At 44.1% G+C, this 22,301-nt stretch overlaps 17 non-coding genes across 17 annotated transcripts; all 17 read left to right on the forward strand.

The window, feature by feature from the left end:
* The first annotated feature begins 843 nt into the window (after nt 1-843).
* Nucleotides 844-962, forward strand: LOC148330830 (5S ribosomal RNA). Its single transcript, XR_015845474.1, has one exon. It is a non-coding gene; the product is annotated as a 5S ribosomal RNA (ribosomal RNA).
* Nucleotides 963-3,769: 2,807 nt separating this feature from the next.
* Nucleotides 3,770-3,888, forward strand: LOC148330831 (5S ribosomal RNA). The gene has a single exon (XR_015845485.1). It is a non-coding gene; the product is annotated as a 5S ribosomal RNA (ribosomal RNA).
* A 1,137-nt stretch (nt 3,889-5,025) lies between these two features.
* Nucleotides 5,026-5,144, forward strand: LOC148330832 (5S ribosomal RNA). The gene has a single exon (XR_015845495.1). It is a non-coding gene; the product is annotated as a 5S ribosomal RNA (ribosomal RNA).
* Nucleotides 5,145-7,951: 2,807 nt separating this feature from the next.
* On the forward strand, nt 7,952-8,070 carry LOC148330833 (5S ribosomal RNA). The gene has a single exon (XR_015845424.1). It is a non-coding gene; the product is annotated as a 5S ribosomal RNA (ribosomal RNA).
* A 992-nt stretch (nt 8,071-9,062) lies between these two features.
* On the forward strand, nt 9,063-9,181 carry LOC148330834 (5S ribosomal RNA). Its single transcript, XR_015845506.1, has one exon. It is a non-coding gene; the product is annotated as a 5S ribosomal RNA (ribosomal RNA).
* A 992-nt stretch (nt 9,182-10,173) lies between these two features.
* Nucleotides 10,174-10,292, forward strand: LOC148330835 (5S ribosomal RNA). The gene has a single exon (XR_015845437.1). It is a non-coding gene; the product is annotated as a 5S ribosomal RNA (ribosomal RNA).
* A 992-nt stretch (nt 10,293-11,284) lies between these two features.
* Nucleotides 11,285-11,403, forward strand: LOC148330836 (5S ribosomal RNA). The gene has a single exon (XR_015845508.1). It is a non-coding gene; the product is annotated as a 5S ribosomal RNA (ribosomal RNA).
* Nucleotides 11,404-12,395: 992 nt separating this feature from the next.
* LOC148330837 (5S ribosomal RNA) lies at nt 12,396-12,514 on the forward strand. Its single transcript, XR_015845511.1, has one exon. It is a non-coding gene; the product is annotated as a 5S ribosomal RNA (ribosomal RNA).
* A 377-nt stretch (nt 12,515-12,891) lies between these two features.
* LOC148330838 (5S ribosomal RNA) lies at nt 12,892-13,010 on the forward strand. The gene has a single exon (XR_015845520.1). It is a non-coding gene; the product is annotated as a 5S ribosomal RNA (ribosomal RNA).
* A 992-nt stretch (nt 13,011-14,002) lies between these two features.
* On the forward strand, nt 14,003-14,121 carry LOC148330839 (5S ribosomal RNA). The gene has a single exon (XR_015845522.1). It is a non-coding gene; the product is annotated as a 5S ribosomal RNA (ribosomal RNA).
* A 993-nt stretch (nt 14,122-15,114) lies between these two features.
* Nucleotides 15,115-15,233, forward strand: LOC148330840 (5S ribosomal RNA). The gene has a single exon (XR_015845524.1). It is a non-coding gene; the product is annotated as a 5S ribosomal RNA (ribosomal RNA).
* Nucleotides 15,234-16,225: 992 nt separating this feature from the next.
* LOC148330841 (5S ribosomal RNA) lies at nt 16,226-16,344 on the forward strand. Its single transcript, XR_015845438.1, has one exon. It is a non-coding gene; the product is annotated as a 5S ribosomal RNA (ribosomal RNA).
* Nucleotides 16,345-17,337: 993 nt separating this feature from the next.
* Nucleotides 17,338-17,456, forward strand: LOC148330842 (5S ribosomal RNA). The gene has a single exon (XR_015845412.1). It is a non-coding gene; the product is annotated as a 5S ribosomal RNA (ribosomal RNA).
* Nucleotides 17,457-18,456: 1,000 nt separating this feature from the next.
* Nucleotides 18,457-18,575, forward strand: LOC148330843 (5S ribosomal RNA). The gene has a single exon (XR_015845525.1). It is a non-coding gene; the product is annotated as a 5S ribosomal RNA (ribosomal RNA).
* A 993-nt stretch (nt 18,576-19,568) lies between these two features.
* On the forward strand, nt 19,569-19,687 carry LOC148330844 (5S ribosomal RNA). The gene has a single exon (XR_015845526.1). It is a non-coding gene; the product is annotated as a 5S ribosomal RNA (ribosomal RNA).
* A 993-nt stretch (nt 19,688-20,680) lies between these two features.
* Nucleotides 20,681-20,799, forward strand: LOC148330845 (5S ribosomal RNA). The gene has a single exon (XR_015845527.1). It is a non-coding gene; the product is annotated as a 5S ribosomal RNA (ribosomal RNA).
* Nucleotides 20,800-21,791: 992 nt separating this feature from the next.
* LOC148330846 (5S ribosomal RNA) lies at nt 21,792-21,910 on the forward strand. Its single transcript, XR_015845413.1, has one exon. It is a non-coding gene; the product is annotated as a 5S ribosomal RNA (ribosomal RNA).
* The last annotated feature ends 391 nt before the right edge of the window (nt 21,911-22,301 follow it).

Consider the following 22,301-nt stretch of genomic DNA (forward strand, 5'->3'; position numbering starts at 1 on the left):
CGCCGTGGACGACTCGCAAATGCGTGTGGCAATTTGCAAATGCGTGTCTGGAGACTTGAGTGTGGCTCCGGAGCTCCACATTAAGACCAAAAGGGGACTCTCGTAGTCTACAGGTGTAGCAGACAGATGACCCGATGCAGTCCGGTTGGGTTGGTGCAGTGAGTGTTTACTAAATAAAAAGTTAATGAATCAATTTTAAAAAATGGTGTTTACTGAATGCAATAAAGGGAAGTATAGTTAATGTGGCAATTAGCAGGTGTGGAGAAGCTTCATTCATTTTTTTTAGCTTCACTGGTTATATCATTGGTTCTTATTTTATTAGTTCCACTTTATTCTTCCATTTATTCCAATTTAATTTAAATAATGTCAAATAAATGGTACATGACCATGGGTGGATAGCAGTGAACGCCCCCCCAAGTTATTGGTGTATATATTGGTGGTACGGGGCTGGTATAATATTAGTGCCCCCATGTGGTCCGAATGTGTAGCTACGGAGCCACACACAAGTCTCCTGACACGCATTTGCAAATCAGCACACGTATTTGCGAGTCGTCCGCGGCAGGACTGTAGCAAACGTCACCTGTAAGACAAGGTCCCGTTTTTACAGGTCGCCCATCCACGGATTTTTGTCCGCATTTAACCATGTGTATGTGCCAACAAATCATTGTACACATTTGCTGATATTTGTCATATATCTGTGACTTCAATCATGCATTGTAGATTGTTGTGACACATTTGTGACTGTGGTTATAGTTTCAGATTCTTGTTACGTATTTTTGGATTGAAGTATTTGCCACAATAAAGACAACATGTATAAAATGCAAAATTTTGAAAGGAATTCTCGCTTACGGCCATACTACCCTGAGAACGCCCGATCTCGTCCGATCTCGGAAGCTAAGCAGGGTCGGGCCTGGTTAGTACTTGGATGGGAGACCGCCTGGGAATACCAGGTGCTGTAAGCTTTTGCACCGCAAAAATAAAAAAAACTTTTGACAAATGTAAGCAAGTATGCGAGCTGCTTTTTTATAAATTTCCACATATTCGCCTGACAGGCTGAGAGCACAAAATGCCAACATTCAGCGTCCCCTGCCTTTGGGTGTTGCTACAGTCTCGCCGTGGACGACTCGCAAATGCGTGTGGCAATTTGCAAATGCGTGTCTGGAGACTTGAGTGTGGCTCCGGAGCTCCACATTAAGACCAAAAGGGGACTCTCGTAGTCTACAGGTGTAGCAGACAGATGACCCGATGCAGTCCGGTTGGGTTGGTGCAGTGAGTGTTTACTAAATAAAAAGTTAATGAATCAATTTTAAAAAATGGTGTTTACTGAATGCAATAAAGCGAAGTATAGTTAATGTGGCAATTAGCAGGTGTGGAGAAGCTTCATTCATTTTTTTTAGCTTCACTGGTTATATCATTGGTTCTTATTTTATTAGTTCCACTTTATTCTTCCATTTATTCCAATTTAATTTAAATAATGTCAAATAAATGGTACATGACCATGGGTGGATAGCAGTGAACGCCCCCCCAAGTTATTGGTGTATATATTGGTGGTACGGGGCTGGTATAATATTAGTGCCCCCATGTGGTCCGAATGTGTAGCTACGGAGCCACACACAAGTCTCCTGACACGCATTTGCAAATCAGCACACGCATTTGCGAGTCGTCCGCGGCAGGACTGTAGCAAACGTCACCTGTAAGAAAAGGTCCCGTTTTTACAGGTCGCCCATCCACGGATTTTTGTCCGCATTTAACCATGTGTATGTGCCAACAAATCATTGTACACATTTGCTGATATTCAGATTCAGATTCAGATTCAGATATACTTTATTGTCATTCTTGTACACATGTATACAGAACGAAATGTCGATACATCTGACCCGCACAGTTTCCTTAAATATACAGATATAAATATGTCGTATTGAGTAGGAATCTAGAAAAGGGATTTTATGTACAACAGTGCAAAAAAATAGAAAGTTTGTAGAGTGCAAACACGCAAGTGGGGGGGTAACAGCTGGGTAGGCTTACTATATGTGTGATTGACCGTTTAACAGTCTAATGGCTAGGGGGACAAAGCTGTTGCAGAACCTGGTGGTCCTGCACCGCACACTGCAGTACCTCTTCCCAGAGGCTAGCAGAGTGAACAGTCCATGATGGGGGTGAGAGGGGTCCCTAATGATGTTTTTGGCTCGGGATAGGCAGCGCTTCTGGCCAATGTCCTGAATGGAGGGGAGAGAAGTCCCGATGATTTTCTCTGCTGTCCTCACCACCCTCCTCACACTACTCCAGTCGGAGGCACTGCAGCCTCCACACCACACAGAGATACAGTTAGTCAGGATGCTCTCTATGGTGCTTCTGTAGAATGTGATGAGGGTGGGTGGGGGCAGGTGGGCTCTCCTCATCCTCCGCAGGAAGTACAGGCGCTGCTGTGCCCTCTTCACCAGTGATGCAGTGTTCACAGACCAGGTGAGTTTGTCTGTGATGTGCACCCCTAGGAACTTGGTGCTGCTGACCACCTCCACAGCCTTGTTGTTGATGAGAAGTGGGGCATGGTTGGACTGGTTTTTCCTGAAGTCGACAATGATCTCTTTAGTTTTGTCAACATTCAGGACCAGGCTGTTGACTCTGCACCAGCCCACCAACTGCTCCACCTCCTCTCTGTAGGCCAGGTCGTTGTCGTCCCTGATGAGGCCCACTACTGTTGTGTCGTCCGCAAACTTCACGATGTGGTTTGTGGCTGACCTAGGGACGCAGTCGTGTGTCATCAGGGTGAACAGCAGGGGGCTCAGGACACAACCTTGGGGGGAGCCCGTGCTGAGGGTGATGACATTGGAGGTGTTCTGACCAAGCCGCACTGACTGGGGTCTGTCAGTGAGGAAGTCCAGCAGCCAGTTCCGCAGGGGGGTGTTGAAGCCCAGAAGTCTCAGTTTGTCTACCAGGAGTTGTGGGATGATGGTGTTGAATGCTGAACTGAAGTCCAGGAACAGCATCCGCACGTGGGTGTTCTTCTCCTCTAGGTGTGTCAGGCTCAGGTGAAGAGCAGAGGAGATGGCATCCCCGGTGGAGCGGTTTGTCCGGTAGGCAAACTGAAAGGGGTCAAGTGAGGAGGGGAGACTGGAGGTGATGTGCTCCTTAACCAGCCTCTCAAAGCACTTCATTATGGCAGGAGTCAGTGCAACGGGCCGGTAGTCGTTCAATGATGAGATCTGGGGTTTCTTTGGCACTGGGATGATGGTGGCAATCTTGAAACATGATGGTACCGTGGCTTGGTCAAGCGAGGTGTTGAAAATGTCATTTAGGACACAAGCCAGCTGATCGGCGCACTCCCTAAGGACCCGCCCTGGAATGTTGTCAGGGCCTGGGGCCTTCCGTGTGTTGACCCTTTTCAGGGTCTTCCTCACGTCAGTTGAGTCCAGGAGGAGTGCTCTTTCGTCCTGATGTGGAACCGCTTTCACTGCAGGGGTGCCATTTTGTGCCTCAAACCTCCCAAAGAAGTTGTTGAGGTCATTCAGGAAGTCCATGCCAGTGTCCCCCACTGGGGGGGTGGTTGGCTTGTAGCTGGTGATGGCCTGAATGCCTTTCCACATATCCCTGGTGTTGGTTGTTGGTATATTTGTCATATATCTGTGACTTCAATCATGCATTGTAGATTGTTGTGACACATTTGTGACTGTGGTTATAGTTTCAGATTCTTGTTACGTATTTTTGGATTGAAGTATTTGCCACAATAAAGACAACATGTATAAAATGCAAAATTTTGAAAGGAATTCTCGCTTACGGCCATACTACCCTGAGAACGCCCGATCTCGTCCGATCTCGGAAGCTAAGCAGGGTCGGGCCTGGTTAGTACTTGGATGGGAGACCGCCTGGGAATACCAGGTGCTGTAAGCTTTTGCACCGCAAAAATAAAAAAAACTTTTGACAAATGTAAGCAAGTATGCGAGCTGCTTTTTTATAAATTTCCACATATTCGCCTGACAGGCTGAGAGCACAAAATGCCAACATTCAGCGTCCCCTGCCTTTGGGTGTTGCTACAGTCTCGCCGTGGACGACTCGCAAATGCGTGTGGCAATTTGCAAATGCGTGTCTGGAGACTTGACTGTGGCTCCGGAGCTCCACATTAAGACCAAAAGGGGACTCTCGTAGTCTACAGGTGTAGCAGACAGATGACCCGATGCAGTCCGGTTGGGTTGGTGCAGTGAGTGTTTACTAAATAAAAAGTTAATGAATCAATTTTAAAAAATGGTGTTTAGAATAGAAATCCCTTTATTGTCATTGTACTCAAGTGTGCAACGAGATTAGAGGGCTCCCCTCTCCAGTGCAATACAACAATAATACAGACAAATATATAAATTAGATAAATAAAGAAGACAGTGCAATGGAATTCAGTACCATTACTGAATGCAATAAAGGGAAGTATAGTTAATGTGGCAATTAGCAGGTGTGGAGAAGCTTCATTCATTTTTTTTAGCTTCACTGGTTATATCATTGGTTCTTATTTTATTAGTTCCACTTTATTCTTCCATTTATTCCAATTTAATTTAAATAATGTCAAATAAATGGTACATGACCATGGGTGGATAGCAGTGAACGCCCCCCCAAGTTATTGGTGTATATATTGGTGGTACGGGGCTGGTATAATATTAGTGCCCCCATGTGGTCCGAATGTGTAGCTACGGAGCCACACACAAGTCTCCTGACACGCATTTGCAAATCAGCACACGCATTTGCGAGTCGTCCGCGGCAGGACTGGAGCAAACGTCACCTGTAAGAAAAGGTCCCGTTTTTACAGGTCGCCCATCTACGGATTTTTGTCCGCATTTAACCATGTGTATGTGCCAACAAATCATTGTACACATTTGCTGATATTTGTCATATATCTGTGACTTCAATCATGCATTGTAGATTGTTGTGACACATTTGTGACTGTGGTTATAGTTTCAGATTCTTGTTACGTATTTTTGGATTGAAGTATTTGCCACAATAAAGACAACATGTATAAAATGCAAAATTTTGAAAGGAATTCTCGCTTACGGCCATACTACCCTGAGAACGCCCGATCTCGTCCGATCTCGGAAGCTAAGCAGGGTCGGGCCTGGTTAGTACTTGGATGGGAGACCGCCTGGGAATACCAGGTGCTGTAAGCTTTTGCACCGCAAAAATAAAAAAAACTTTTGACAAATGTAAGCAAGTATGCGAGCTGCTTTTTTATAAATTTCCACATATTCGCCTGACAGGCTGAGAGCACAAAATGCCAACATTCAGCGTCCCCTGCCTTTGGGTGTTGCTACAGTCTCGCCGTGGACGACTCGCAAATGCGTGTGGCAATTTGCAAATGCGTGTCTGGAGACTTGAGTGTGGCTCCGGAGCTCCACATTAAGACCAAAAGGGGACTCTCGTAGTCTACAGGTGTAGCAGACAGATGACCCGATGCAGTCCGGTTGGGTTGGTGCAGTGAGTGTTTACTAAATAAAAAGTTAATGAATCAATTTTAAAAAATGGTGTTTACTGAATGCAATAAAGCGAAGTATAGTTAATGTGGCAATTAGCAGGTGTGGAGAAGCTTCATTCATTTTTTTTAGCTTCACTGGTTATATCATTGGTTCTTATTTTATTAGTTCCACTTTATTCTTCCATTTATTCCAATTTAATTTAAATAATGTCAAATAAATGGTACATGACCATGGGTGGATAGCAGTGAACGCCCCCCCAAGTTATTGGTGTATATATTGGTGGTACGGGGCTGGTATAATATTAGTGCCCCCATGTGGTCCGAATGTGTAGCTACGGAGCCACACACAAGTCTCCTGACACGCATTTGCAAATCAGCACACGCATTTGCGAGTCGTCCGCGGCAGGACTGTAGCAAACGTCACCTGTAAGAAAAGGTCCCGTTTTTACAGGTCGCCCATCCACGGATTTTTGTCCGCATTTAACCATGTGTATGTGCCAACAAATCATTGTACACATTTGCTGATATTCAGATTCAGATTCAGATTCAGATATACTTTATTGTCATTCTTGTACACATGTATACAGAACGAAATGTCGATACATCTGACCCGCACAGTTTCCTTAAATATACAGATATAAATATGTCGTATTGAGTAGGAATCTAGAAAAGGGATTTTATGTACAACAGTGCAAAAAAATAGAAAGTTTGTAGAGTGCAAACACGCAAGTGGGGGGGTAACAGCTGGGTAGGCTTACTATATGTGTGATTGACCGTTTAACAGTCTAATGGCTAGGGGGACAAAGCTGTTGCAGAACCTGGTGGTCCTGCACCGCACACTGCAGTACCTCTTCCCAGAGGCTAGCAGAGTGAACAGTCCATGATGGGGGTGAGAGGGGTCCCTAATGATGTTTTTGGCTCGGGATAGGCAGCGCTTCTGGCCAATGTCCTGAATGGAGGGGAGAGAAGTCCCGATGATTTTCTCTGCTGTCCTCACCACCCTCCTCACACTACTCCAGTCGGAGGCACTGCAGCCTCCACACCACACAGAGATACAGTTAGTCAGGATGCTCTCTATGGTGCTTCTGTAGAATGTGATGAGGGTGGGTGGGGGCAGGTGGGCTCTCCTCATCCTCCGCAGGAAGTACAGGCGCTGCTGTGCCCTCTTCACCAGTGATGCAGTGTTCACAGACCAGGTGAGTTTGTCTGTGATGTGCACCCCTAGGAACTTGGTGCTGCTGACCACCTCCACAGCCTTGTTGTTGATGAGAAGTGGGGCATGGTTGGACTGGTTTTTCCTGAAGTCGACAATGATCTCTTTAGTTTTGTCAACATTCAGGACCAGGCTGTTGACTCTGCACCAGCCCACCAACTGCTCCACCTCCTCTCTGTAGGCCAGGTCGTTGTCGTCCCTGATGAGGCCCACTACTGTTGTGTCGTCCGCAAACTTCACGATGTGGTTTGTGGCTGACCTAGGGACGCAGTCGTGTGTCATCAGGGTGAACAGCAGGGGGCTCAGGACACAACCTTGGGGGGAGCCCGTGCTGAGGGTGATGACATTGGAGGTGTTCTGACCAAGCCGCACTGACTGGGGTCTGTCAGTGAGGAAGTCCAGCAGCCAGTTCCGCAGGGGGGTGTTGAAACCCAGAAGTCTCAGTTTGTCTACCAGGAGTTGTGGGATGATGGTGTTGAATGCTGAACTGAAGTCCAGGAACAGCATCCGCACGTGGGTGTTCTTCTCCTCTAGGTGTGTCAGGCTCAGGTGAAGAGCAGAGGAGATGGCATCCCCGGTGGAGCGGTTTGTCCGGTAGGCAAACTGAAAGGGGTCAAGTGAGGAGGGGAGACTGGAGGTGATGTGCTCCTTAACCAGCCTCTCAAAGCACTTCATTATGGCAGGAGTCAGTGCAACGGGCCGGTAGTCGTTCAATGATGAGATCTGGGGTTTCTTTGGCACTGGGATGATGGTGGCAATCTTGAAACATGATGGTACCGTGGCTTGGTCAAGCGAGGTGTTGAAAATGTCTGTTAGGACACAAGCCAGCTGATCGGCGCACTCCCTAAGGACCCGCCCTGGAATGTTGTCAGGGCCTGGGGCCTTCCGTGTGTTGACCCTTTTCAGGGTCTTCCTCACGTCAGTTGAGTCCAGGAGGAGTGCTCTTTCGTCCTGATGTGGAACCGCTTTCACTGCAGGGGTGCCATTTTGTGCCTCAAACCTCCCAAAGAAGTTGTTGAGGTCATTCAGGAAGTCCATGCCAGTGTCCCCCACTGGGGGGGTGGTTGGCTTGTAGCTGGTGATGGCCTGAATGCCTTTCCACATATCCCTGGTGTTGGTTGTTGGTATATTTGTCATATATCTGTGACTTCAATCATGCATTGTAGATTGTTGTGACACATTTGTGACTGTGGTTATAGTTTCAGATTCTTGTTACGTATTTTTGGATTGAAGTATTTGCCACAATAAAGACAACATGTATAAAATGCAAAATTTTGAAAGGAATTCTCGCTTACGGCCATACTACCCTGAGAACGCCCGATCTTGTCCGATCTCGGAAGCTAAGCAGGGTCGGGCCTGGTTAGTACTTGGATGGGAGACCGCCTGGGAATACCAGGTGCTGTAAGCTTTTGCACCGCAAAAATAAAAAAAACTTTTGACAAATGTAAGCAAGTATGCGAGCTGCTTTTTTATAAATTTCCACATATTCGCCTGACAGGCTGAGAGCACAAAATGCCAACATTCAGCGTCCCCTGCCTTTGGGTGTTGCTACAGTCTCGCCGTGGACGACTCGCAAATGCGTGTGGCAATTTGCAAATGCGTGTCTGGAGACTTGAGTGTGGCTCCGGAGCTCAACATTAAGACCAAAAGGGGACTCTCGTAGTCTACAGGTGTAGCAGACAGATGACCCGATGCAGTCCGGTTGGGTTGGTGCAGTGAGTGTTTACTAAATAAAAAGTTAATGAATCAATTAAAAAAAATGGTGTTTACTGAATGCAATAAAGGGAAGTATAGTTAATGTGGCAATTAGCAGGTGTGGAGAAGCTTCATTCATTTTTTTTAGCTTCACTGGTTATATCATTGGTTCTTATTTTATTAGTTCCACTTTATTCTTCCATTTATTCCAATTTAATTTAAATAATGTCAAATAAATGGTACATGACCATGGGTGGATAGCAGTGAACGCCCCCCCAAGTTATTGGTGTATATATTGGTGGTACGGGGCTGGTATAATATTAGTGCCCCCATGTGGTCCGAATGTGTAGCTACGGAGCCACACACAAGTCTCCTGACACGCATTTGCAAATCAGCACACGCATTTGCGAGTCGTCCGCGGCAGGACTGTAGCAAACGTCACCTGTAAGAAAAGGTCCCGTTTTTACAGGTCGCCCATCCACGGATTTTTGTCCGCATTTAACCATGTGTATGTGCCAACAAATCATTGTACACATTTGCTGATATTTGTCATATATCTGTGACTTCAATCATGCATTGTAGATTGTTGTGACACATTTGTGACTGTGGTTATAGTTTCAGATTCTTGTTACGTATTTTTGGATTGAAGTATTTGCCACAATAAAGACAACATGTATAAAATGCAAAATTTTGAAAGGAATTCTCGCTTACGGCCATACTACCCTGAGAACGCCCGATCTCGTCCGATCTCGGAAGCTAAGCAGGGTCGGGCCTGGTTAGTACTTGGATGGGAGACCGCCTGGGAATACCAGGTGCTGTAAGCTTTTGCACCGCAAAAATAAAAAAAACTTTTGACAAATGTAAGCAAGTATGCGAGCTGCTTTTTTATAAATTTCCACATATTCGCCTGACAGGCTGAGAGCACAAAATGCCAACATTCAGCGTCCCCTGCCTTTGGGTGTTGCTACAGTCTCGCCGTGGACGACTCGCAAATGCGTGTGGCAATTTGCAAATGCGTGTCTGGAGACTTGAGTGTGGCTCCGGAGCTCCACATTAAGACCAAAAGGGGACTCTCGTAGTCTACAGGTGTAGCAGACAGATGACCCGATGCAGTCCGGTTGGGTTGGTGCAGTGAGTGTTTACTAAATAAAAAGTTAATGAATCAATTTTAAAAAATGGTGTTTACTGAATGCAATAAAGGGAAGTATAGTTAATGTGGCAATTAGCAGGTGTGGAGAAGCTTCATTCATTTTTTTTAGCTTCACTGGTTATATCATTGGTTCTTATTTTATTAGTTCCACTTTATTCTTCCATTTATTCCAATTTAATTTAAATAATGTCAAATAAATGGTACATGACCATGGGTGGATAGCAGTGAACGCCCCCCCAAGTTATTGGTGTATATATTGGTGGTACGGGGCTGGTATAATATTAGTGCCCCCATGTGGTCCGAATGTGTAGCTACGGAGCCACACACAAGTCTCCTGACACGCATTTGCAAATCAGCACACGTATTTGCGAGTCGTCCGCGGCAGGACTGTAGCAAACGTCACCTGTAAGAAAAGGTCCCGTTTTTACAGGTCGCCCATCCACGGATTTTTGTCCGCATTTAACCATGTGTATGTGCCAACAAATCATTGTACACATTTGCTGATATTTGTCATATATCTGTGACTTCAATCATGCATTGTAGATTGTTGTGACACATTTGTGACTGTGGTTATAGTTTCAGATTCTTGTTACGTATTTTTGGATTGAAGTATTTGCCACAATAAAGACAACATGTATAAAATGCAAAATTTTGAAAGGAATTCTCGCTTACGGCCATACTACCCTGAGAACGCCCGATCTCGTCCGATATCGGAAGCTAAGCAGGGTCGGGCCTGGTTAGTACTTGGATGGGAGACCGCCTGGGAATACCAGGTGCTGTAAGCTTTTGCACCGCAAAAATAAAAAAAACTTTTGACAAATGTAAGCAAGTATGCGAGCTGCTTTTTTATAAATTTCCACATATTCGCCTGGCAGGCTGAGAGCACAAAATGCCAACATTCAGCGTCCCCTGCCTTTGGGTGTTGCTACAGTCTCGCCGTGGACGACTCGCAAATGCGTGTGGCAATTTGCAAATGCGTGTCTGGAGACTTGAGTGTGGCTCCGGAGCTCAACATTAAGACCAAAAGGGGACTCTCGTAGTCTACAGGTGTAGCAGACAGATGACCCGATGCAGTCCGGTTGGGTTGGTGCAGTGAGTGTTTACTAAATAAAAAGTTAATGAATCAATTAAAAAAAATGGTGTTTACTGAATGCAATAAAGGGAAGTATAGTTAATGTGGCAATTAGCAGGTGTGGAGAAGCTTCATTCATTTTTTTTAGCTTCACTGGTTATATCATTGGTTCTTATTTTATTAGTTCCACTTTATTCTTCCATTTATTCCAATTTAATTTAAATAATGTCAAATAAATGGTACATGACCATGGGTGGATAGCAGTGAACGCCCCCCCAAGTTATTGGTGTATATATTGGTGGTACGGGGCTGGTATAATATTAGTGCCCCCATGTGGTCCGAATGTGTAGCTACGGAGCCACACACAAGTCTCCTGACACGCATTTGCAAATCAGCACACGCATTTGCGAGTCGTCCGCGGCAGGACTGTAGCAAACGTCACCTGTAAGAAAAGGTCCCGTTTTTACAGGTCGCCCATCCACGGATTTTTGTCCGCATTTAACCATGTGTATGTGCCAACAAATCATTGTACACATTTGCTGATATTTGTCATATATCTGTGACTTCAATCATGCATTGTAGATTGTTGTGACACATTTGTGACTGTGGTTATAGTTTCAGATTCTTGTTACGTATTTTTGGATTGAAGTATTTGCCACAATAAAGACAACATGTATAAAATGCAAAATTTTGAAAGGAATTCTCGCTTACGGCCATACTACCCTGAGAACGCCCGATCTCGTCCGATCTCGGAAGCTAAGCAGGGTCGGGCCTGGTTAGTACTTGGATGGGAGACCGCCTGGGAATACCAGGTGCTGTAAGCTTTTGCACCGCAAAAATAAAAAAAACTTTTGACAAATGTAAGCAAGTATGCGAGCTGCTTTTTTATAAATTTCCACATATTCGCCTGACAGGCTGAGAGCACAAAATGCCAACATTCAGCGTCCCCTGCCTTTGGGTGTTGCTACAGTCTCGCCGTGGACGACTCGCAAATGCGTGTGGCAATTTGCAAATGCGTGTCTGGAGACTTGAGTGTGGCTCCGGAGCTCCACATTAAGACCAAAAGGGGACTCTCGTAGTCTACAGGTGTAGCAGACAGATGACCCGATGCAGTCCGGTTGGGTTGGTGCAGTGAGTGTTTACTAAATAAAAAGTTAATGAATCAATTTTAAAAAATGGTGTTTACTGAATGCAATAAAGGGAAGTATAGTTAATGTGGCAATTAGCAGGTGTGGAGAAGCTTCATTCATTTTTTTTAGCTTCACTGGTTATATCATTGGTTCTTATTTTATTAGTTCCACTTTATTCTTCCATTTATTCCAATTTAATTTAAATAATGTCAAATAAATGGTACATGACCATGGGTGGATAGCAGTGAACGCCCCCCCAAGTTATTGGTGTATATATTGGTGGTACGGGGCTGGTATAATATTAGTGCCCCCATGTGGTCCGAATGTGTAGCTACGGAGCCACACACAAGTCTCCTGACACGCATTTGCAAATCAGCACACGCATTTGCGAGTCGTCCGCGGCAGGACTGTAGCAAACGTCACCTGTAAGAAAAGGTCCCGTTTTTACAGGTCGCCCATCTACGGATTTTTGTCCGCATTTAACCATGTGTATGTGCCAACAAATCATTGTACACATTTGCTGATATTTGTCATATATCTGTGACTTCAATCATGCATTGTAGATTGTTGTGACACATTTGTGACTGTGGTTATAGTTTCAGATTCTTGTTACGTATTTTTGGATTGAAGTATTTGCCACAATAAAGACAACATGTATAAAATGCAAAATTTTGAAAGGAATTCTCGCTTACGGCCATACTACCCTGAGAACGCCCGATCTCGTCCGATCTCGGAAGCTAAGCAGGGTCGGGCCTGGTTAGTACTTGGATGGGAGACCGCCTGGGAATACCAGGTGCTGTAAGCTTTTGCACCGCAAAAATAAAAAAAACTTTTGACAAATGTAAGCAAGTATGCGAGCTGCTTTTTTATAGCACACGCATTTGCGAGTCGTCCGCAGCAGGACTGTAGCAAACGTCACCTGTAAGAAAAGGTCCCGTTTTTACAGGTCGCCCATCTACGGATTTTTGTCCGCATTTAACCATGTGTATGTGCCAACAAATCATTGTACACATTTGCTGATATTTGTCATATATCTGTGACTTCAATCATGCATTGTAGATTGTTGTGACACATTTGTGACTGTGGTTATAGTTTCAGATTCTTGTTACGTATTTTTGGATTGAAGTATTTGCCACAATAAAGACAACATGTATAAAATGCAAAATTTTGAGAGGAATTCTCGCTTACGGCCATACTACCCTGAGAACGCCCGATCTCGTCCGATCTCGGAAGCTAAGCAGGGTCGGGCCTGGTTAGTACTTGGATGGGAGACCGCCTGGGAATACCAGGTGCTGTAAGCTTTTGCACCGCAAAAATAAAAAAAACTTTTGACAAATGTAAGCAAGTATGCGAGCTGCTTTTTTATAAATTTCCACATATTCGCCTGACAGGCTGAGAGCACAAATTGCCAACATTCAGCGTCCCCTGCCTTTGGATGTTGCTACAGTCTCGCCGTGGACGACTCGCAAATGCGTGTGGCAATTTGCAAATGCGTGTCTGGAGACTTGACTGTGGCTCCGGAGCCACACATTAAGACCAAAAGGGTACCCTCGGAGTCTACAGGTGTAGCAGACATATGACCCGATGCAGTCCGGTTGGGTTGGTGCAGTGAGTGTTTACTAAATAAAAAGTTAATGAATCAATTTTAAAAAATGGCGTTTACTGAATGCAATAAAGGGAAGTATAGTTAATGTGGCAATTAGCAGGTGTGGAGAAGCTTCATTCATTTTTTTTAGCTTCACTGGTTATATCATTGGTTCTTATTTTATTAGTTCCACTTTATTCTTCCATTTATTCCAATTTAATTTAAATAATGTCAAATAAATGGTACATGACCATGGGTGGATAGCAGTGAACGCCCCCCCAAGTTATTGGTGTATATATTGGTGGTACGGGGCTGGTATAATATTAGTGCCCCCATGTGGTCCGAATGTGTAGCTACGGAGCCACACACAAGTCTCCTGACACGCATTTGCAAATCAGCACACGCATTTGCGAGTCGTCCGCGGCAGGACTGTAGCAAACGTCACCTGTAAGAAAAGGTCCCGTTTTTACAGGTCGCCCATCTACGGATTTTTGTCCGCATTTAACCATGTGTATGTGCCAACAAATCATTGTACACATTTGCTGATATTTGTCATATATCTGTGACTTCAATCATGCATTGTAGATTGTTGTGACACATTTGTGACTGTGGTTATAGTTTCAGATTCTTGTTACGTATTTTTGGATTGAAATATTTGCCACAATAAAGACAACATGTATAAAATGCAAAATTTTGAAAGGGATTCTCGCTTACGGCCATACTACCCTGAGAACGCCCGATCTCGTCCGATCTCGGAAGCTAAGCAGGGTCGGGCCTGGTTAGTACTTGGATGGGAGACCGCCTGGGAATACCAGGTGCTGTAAGCTTTTGCACCGCAAAAATAAAAAAAACTTTTGACAAATGTAAGCAAGTATGCGAGCTGCTTTTTTATAAATTTCCACATATTCGCCTGACAGGCTGAGAGCACAAAATGCCAACATTCAGCGTCCCCTGCCTTTGGGTGTTGCTACAGTCTCGCCGTGGACGACTCGCAAATGCGTGTGGCAATTTGCAAATGCGTGTCTGGAGACTTGAGTGTGGCTCCGGAGCTCCACATTAAGACCAAAAGGGGACTCTCCTAGTCGACAGGTGTAGCAGACAGATGACCCGATGCAGTCCGGTTGGGTTGGTGCAGTGAGTGTTTACTAAATAAAAAGTTAATGACTCAATTTTAAAAAATGGTGTTTACTGAATGCAATAAAGGGAAGTATAGTTAATGTGGCAATTAGCAGGTGTGGAGAAGCTTCATTCATTTTTTTTAGCTTCACTGGTTATATCATTGGTTCTTATTTTATTAGTTCCACTTTATTCTTCCATTTATTCCAATTTAATTTAAATAATGTCAAATAAATGGTACATGACCATGGGTGGATAGCAGTGAACGCCCCCCCCAAGTTATTGGTGTATATATTGGTGGTACGGGGCTGGTATAATATTAGTGCCCCCATGTGGTCCGAATGTGTAGCTACGGAGCCACACACAAGTCTCCTGACACGCATTTGCAAATCAGCACACGCATTTGCGAGTCGTCCGCGGCAGGACTGTAGCAAACGTCACCTGTAAGAAAAGGTCCCGTTTTTACAGGTCGCCCATCTACGGATTTTTGTCCGCATTTAACCATGTGTATGTGCCAACAAATCATTGTACACATTTGCTGATATTTGTCATATATCTGTGACTTCAATCATGCATTGTAGATTGTTGTGACACAATTGTGACTGTGGTTATAGTTTCAGATTCTTGTTACGTATTTTTGGATTGACGTATTTGCCACAATAAAGACCACATGTATAAAATGCAAAATTTTGAAAGGAATGCTCGCTTACGGCCATACTACCCTGAGAACGCCCGATCTCGTCCGATCTCGGAAGCTAAGCAGGGTCGGGCCTGGTTAGTACTTGGATGGGAGACCGCCTGGGAATACCAGGTGCTGTAAGCTTTTGCACCGCAAAAATAAAAAAAACTTTTGACAAATGTAAGCAAGTATGCGAGCTGCTTTTTTATAAATTTCCACATATTCGCCTGACAGGCTGAGAGCACAAAATGCCAACATTCAGCGTCCCCTGCCTTTGGGTGTTGCTACAGTCTCGCCGTGGACGACTCGCAAATGCGTGTGGCAATTTGCAAATGCGTGTCTGGAGACTTGAGTGTGGCTCCGGAGCTCCACATTAAGACCAAAAGGGGACTCTCGTAGTCTACAGGTGTAGCAGACAGATGACCCGATGCAGTCCGGTTGGGTTGGTGCAGTGAGTGTTTACTAAATAAAAAGTTAATGAATCAATTTTAAAAAATGGTGTTTACTGAATGCAATAAAGGGAAGTATAGTTAATGTGGCAATTAGCAGGTGTGGAGAAGCTTCATTCATTTTTTTTAGCTTCACTGGTTATATCATTGGTTCTTATTTTATTAGTTCCACTTTATTCTTCCATTTATTCCAATTTAATTTAAATAATGTCAAATAAATGGTACATGACCATGGGTGGATAGCAGTGAACGCCCCCCCAAGTTATTGGTGTATATATTGGTGGTACGGGGCTGGTATAATATTAGTGCCCCCATGTGGTCCGAATGTGTAGCTACGGAGCCACACACAAGTCTCCTGACACGCATTTGCAAATCAGCACACGCATTTGCGAGTCGTCCGCGGCAGGACTGTAGCAAACGTCACCTGTAAGAAAAGGTCCCGTTTTTACAGGTCGCCCATCTACGGATTTTTGTCCGCATTTAACCATGTGTATGTGCCAACAAATCATTGTACACATTTGCTGATATTTGTCATATATCTGTGACTTCAATCATGCATTGTAGATTGTTGTGACACATCTGTGACTGTGGTTATAGTTTCAGATTCTTGTTACGTATTTTTGGATTGAAGTATTTGCCACAATAAAGACAACATGTATAAAATGCAAAATTTTGAAAGGAATTCTCGCTTACGGCCATACTACCCTGAGAACGCCCGATCTCGTCCGATCTCGGAAGCTAAGCAGGGTCGGGCCTGGTTAGTACTTGGATGGGAGACCGCCTGGGAATACCAGGTGCTGAAAGCTTTTGCACCGCAAAAATAAAAAAAACTTTTGACAAATGTAAGCAAGTATGCGAGCTGCTTTTTTATAAATTTCCACATATTCGCCTGACAGGCTGAGAGCACAAAATGCCAACATTCAGCGTCCCCTGCCTTTGGGTGTTGCTACAGTCTCGCCGTGGACGACTCGCAAATGCGTGTGGCAATTTGCAAATGCGTGTCTGGAGACTTGAGTGTGGCTCCGGAGCTCCACATTAAGACCAAAAGGGGACTCTCGTAGTCGACAGGTGTAGCAGACAGATGACCCGATGCAGTCCGGTTGGGTTGGTGCAGTGAGTGTTTACTAAATAAAAAGTTAATGACTCAATTTTAAAAAATGGTGTTTACTGAATGCAATAAAGGGAAGTATAGTTAATGTGGCAATTAGCAGGTGTGGAGAAGCTTCATTCATTTTTTTTAGCTTCACTGGTTATATCATTGGTTCTTATTTTATTAGTTCCACTTTATTCTTCCATTTATTCCAATTTAATTTAAATAATGTCAAATAAATGGTACATGACCATGGGTGGATAGCAGTGAACGCCCCCCCCAAGTTATTGGTGTATATATTGGTGGTACGGGGCTGGTATAATATTAGTGCCCCCATGTGGTCCGAATGTGTAGCTACGGAGCCACACACAAGTCTCCTGACATGCATTTGCAAATCAGCACACGCATTTGCGAGTCGTCCGCGGCAGGACTGTAGCAAACGTCACCTGTAAGAAAAGGTCCCGTTTTTACAGGTCGCCCATCTACGGATTTTTGTCCGCATTTAACCATGTGTATGTGCCAACAAATCATTGTACACATTTGCTGATATTTGTCATATATCTGTGACTTCAATCATGCATTGTAGATTGTTGTGACACATTTGTGACTGTGGTTATAGTTTCAGATTCTTGTTACGTATTTTTGGATTGAAGTATTTGCCACAATAAAGACAACATGTATAAAATGCAAAATTTTGAAAGGAATTCTCCCTTACGGCCATACTACCCTGAGAACGCCCGATCTCGTCCGATCTCGGAAGCTAAGCAGGGTCGGGCCTGGTTAGTACTTGGATGGGAGACCGCCTGGGAATACCAGGTGCTGTAAGCTTTTGCACCGCAAAAAATAAATAAATAAAAAAAACTTTGACAAATCTAAGCAAGTATGCGAGCTGCTTTTTTATAAATTTCCACATATTCGCCTGACAGGCTGAGAGCACAAATTGCCAACATTCAGCGTCCCCTGCCTTTGGGTGTTGCTACAGTCTCGCCGTGGACGACTCGCAAATGCGTGTGGCAATTTGCAAATGCGTGTCTGGAGACTTGACTGTGGCTCCGGAGCCACACATTAAGACCAAAAGGGTACCCTCGGAGTCTACAGGTGTAGCAGACATATGACCCGATGCAGTCCGGTTGGGTTGGTGCAGTGAGTGTTTACTAAATAAAAAGTTAATGAATCAATTTTTAAAAATGGCGTTTACTGAATGCAATAAAGGGAAGTATAGTTAATGTGGCAATTAGCAGGTGTGGAGAAGCTTCATTCATTTTTTTTAGCTTCACTGGTTATATCATTGGTTCTTATTTTATTAGTTCCACTTTATTCTTCCATTTATTCCAATTTAATTTAAATAATGTCAAATAAATGGTACATGACCATGGGTGGATAGCAGTGAACGCCCCCCCAAGTTATTGGTGTATATATTGGTGGTACGGGGCTGGTATAATATTAGTGCCCCCATGTGGTCCGAATGTGTAGCTACGGAGCCACACACAAGTCTCCTGACACGCATTTGCAAATCAGCACACGCATTTGCGAGTCGTCCGCGGCAGGACTGTAGCAAATGTCACCTGTAAGAAAAGGTCCCGTTTTTACAGGTCGCCCATCTACGGATTTTTGTCCGCATTTAACCATGTGTATGTGCCAACAAATCATTGTACACATTTGCTGATATTTGTCATATATCTGTGACTTCAATCATGCATTGTAGATTGTTGTGACACAATTGTGACTGTGGTTATAGTTTCAGATTCTTGTTACGTATTTTTGGATTGACGTATTTGCCACAATAAAGACCACATGTATAAAATGCAAAATTTTGAAAGGAATGCTCGCTTACGGCCATACTACCCTGAGAACGCCCGATCTCGTCCGATCTCGGAAGCTAAGCAGGGTCGGGCCTGGTTAGTACTTGGATGGGAGACCGCCTGGGAATACCAGGTGCTGTAAGCTTTTGCACCGCAAAAATAAAAAAAACTTTTGACAAATGTAAGCAAGTATGCGAGCTGCTTTTTTATAAATTTCCACATATTCGCCTGACAGGCTGAGAGCACAAAATGCCAACATTCAGCGTCCCCTGCCTTTGGGTGTTGCTACAGTCTCGCCGTGGACGACTCGCAAATGCGTGTGGCAATTTGCAAATGCGTGTCTGGAGACTTGAGTGTGGCTCCGGAGCTCCACATTAAGACCAAAAGGGGACTCTCGTAGTCTACAGGTGTAGCAGACAGATGACCCGATGCAGTCCGGTTGGGTTGGTGCAGTGAGTGTTTACTAAATAAAAAGTTAATGAATCAATTTTAAAAAATGGCGTTTACTGAATGCAATAAAGGGAAGTATAGTTAATGTGGCAATTAGCAGGTGTGGAGAAGCTTCATTCATTTTTTTTAGCTTCACTGGTTATATCATTGGTTCTTATTTTATTAGTTCCACTTTATTCTTCCATTTATTCCAATTTAATTTAAATAATGTCAAATAAATGGTACATGACCATGGGTGGATAGCAGTGAACGCCCCCCCCAAGTTATTGGTGTATATATTGGTGGTACGGGGCTGGTATAATATTAGTGCCCCCATGTGGTCCGAATGTGTAGCTACGGAGCCACACACAAGTCTCCTGACACGCATTTGCAAATCAGCACACGCATTTGCGAGTCGTCCGCGGCAGGACTGTAGCAAACGTCACCTGTAAGAAAAGGTCCCGTTTTTACAGGTCGCCCATCTACGGATTTTTGTCCGCATTTAACCATGTGTATGTGCCAACAAATCATTGTACACATTTGCTGATATTTGTCATATATCTGTGACTTCAATCATGCATTGTAGATTGTTGTGACACAATTGTGACTGTGGTTATAGTTTCAGATTCTTGTTACGTATTTTTGGATTGACGTATTTGCCACAATAAAGACCACATGTATAAAATGCAAAATTTTGAAAGGAATGCTCGCTTACGGCCATACTACCCTGAGAACGCCCGATCTCGTCCGATCTCGGAAGCTAAGCAGGGTCGGGCCTGGTTAGTACTTGGATGGGAGACCGCCTGGGAATACCAGGTGCTGTAAGCTTTTGCACCGCAAAAATAAAAAAAAACTTTTGACAAATGTAAGCAAGTATGCGAGCTGCTTTTTTATAAATTTCCACATATTCGCCTGACAGGCTGAGAGCACAAAATGCCAACATTCAGCGTCCCCTGCCTTTGGGTGTTGCTACAGTCTCGCCGTGGACGACTCGCAAATGCGTGTGGCAATTTGCAAATGCGTGTCTGGAGACTTGAGTGTGGCTCCGGAGCTCCACATTAAGACCAAAAGGGGACTCTCGTAGTCTACAGGTGTAGCAGACAGATGACCCGATGCAGTCCGGTTGGGTTGGTGCAGTGAGTGTTTACTAAATAAAAAGTTAATGAATCAATTTTAAAAAATGGTGTTTACTGAATGCAATAAAGGGAAGTATAGTTAATGTGGCAATTAGCAGGTGTGGAGAAGCTTCATTCATTTTTTTTAGCTTCACTGGTTATATCATTGGTTCTTATTTTATTAGTTCCACTTTATTCTTCCATTTATTCCAATTTAATTTAAATAATGTCAAATAAATGGTACATGACCATGGGTGGATAGCAGTGAACGCCCCCCCAAGTTATTGGTGTATATATTGGTGGTACGGGGCTGGTATAATATTAGTGCCCCCATGTGGTCCGAATGTGTAGCTACGGAGCCACACACAAGTCTCCTGACACGCATTTGCAAATCAGCACACGCATTTGCGAGTCGTCCGCGGCAGGACTGTAGCAAACGTCACCTGTAAGAAAAGGTCCCGTTTTTACAGGTCGCCCATCTACGGATTTTTGTCCGCATTTAACCATGTGTATGTGCCAACAAATCATTGTACACATTTGCTGATATTTGTCATATATCTGTGACTTCAATCATGCATTGTAGATTGTTGTGACACAATTGTGACTGTGGTTATAGTTTCAGATTCTTGTTACGTATTTTTGGATTGACGTATTTGCCACAATAAAGACCACATGTATAAAATGCAAAATTTTGAAAGGAATGCTCGCTTACGGCCATACTACCCTGAGAACGCCCGATCTCGTCCGATCTCGGAAGCTAAGCAGGGTCGGGCCTGGTTAGTACTTGGATGGGAGACCGCCTGGGAATACCAGGTGCTGTAAGCTTTTGCACCGCAAAAATAAAAAAAACTTTTGACAAATGTAAGCAAGTATGCGAGCTGCTTTTTTATAAATTTCCACATATTCGCCTGACAGGCTGAGAGCACAAAATGCCAACATTCAGCGTCCCCTGCCTTTGGGTGTTGCTACAGTCTCGCCGTGGACGACTCGCAAATGCGTGTGGCAATTTGCAAATGCGTGTCTGGAGACTTGAGTGTGGCTCCGGAGCTCCACATTAAGACCAAAAGGGGACTCTCGTAGTCTACAGGTGTAGCAGACAGATGACCCGATGCAGTCCGGTTGGGTTGGTGCAGTGAGTGTTTACTAAATAAAAAGTTAATGAATCAATTTAAAAAAATGGTGTTTACTGAATGCAATAAAGGGAAGTATAGTTAATGTGGCAATTAGCAGGTGTGGAGAAGCTTCATTCATTTTTTTTAGCTTCACTGGTTATATCATTGGTTCTTATTTTATTAGTTCCACTTTATTCTTCCATTTATTCCAATTTAATTTAAATAATGTCAAATAAATGGTACATGACCATGGGTGGATAGCAGTGAACGCCCCCCCAAGTTATTGGTGTATATATTGGTGGTACGGGGCTGGTATAATATTAGTGCCCCCATGTGGTCCGAATGTGTAGCTACGGAGCCACACACAAGTCTCCTGACACGCATTTGCAAATCAGCACACGCATTTGCGAGTCGTCCGCGGCAGGACTGTAGCAAACGTCACCTGTAAGAAAAGGTCCCGTTTTTACAGGTCGCCCATCTACGGATTTTTGTCCGCATTTAACCATGTGTATGTGCCAACAAATCATTGTACACATTTGCTGATATTTGTCATATATCTGTGACTTCAATCATGCATTGTAGATTGTTGTGACACATTTGTGACTGTGGTTATAGTTTCAGATTCTTGTTACGTATTTTTGGATTGAAGTATTTGCCACAATAAAGACAACATGTATAAAATGCAAAATTTTGAAAGGAATTCTCCCTTACGGCCATACTACCCTGAGAACGCCCGATCTCGTCCGATCTCGGAAGCTAAGCAGGGTCGGGCCTGGTTAGTACTTGGATGGGAGACCGCCTGGGAATACCAGGTGCTGTAAGCTTTTGCACCGCAAAAAATAAATAAATAAAAAAAACTTTGACAAATCTAAGCAAGTATGCGAGCTGCTTTTTTATAAATTTCCACATATTCGCCTGACAGGCTGAGAGCACAAATTGCCAACATTCAGCGTCCCCTGCCTTTGGGTGTTGCTACAGTCTCGCCGTGGACGACTCGCAAATGCGTGTGGCAATTTGCAAATGCGTGTCTGGAGACTTGACTGTGGCTCCGGAGCCACACATTAAGACCAAAAGGGTACCCTCGGAGTCTACAGGTGTAGCAGACATATGACCCGATGCAGTCCGGTTGGGTTGGTGCAGTGAGTGTTTACTAAATAAAAAGTTAATGAATCAATTTTTAAAAATGGCGTTTACTGAATGCAATAAAGGGAAGTA

This window comes from Idiotropiscis lumnitzeri, chromosome 9 (genome assembly GCF_059441095.1).
Source record: "Idiotropiscis lumnitzeri isolate Australia: NSW breed Sydney's pygmy pipehorse chromosome 9, RoL_Ilum_1.0, whole genome shotgun sequence".
Lineage (NCBI taxonomy): Eukaryota > Metazoa > Chordata > Actinopteri > Syngnathiformes > Syngnathidae > Idiotropiscis > Idiotropiscis lumnitzeri.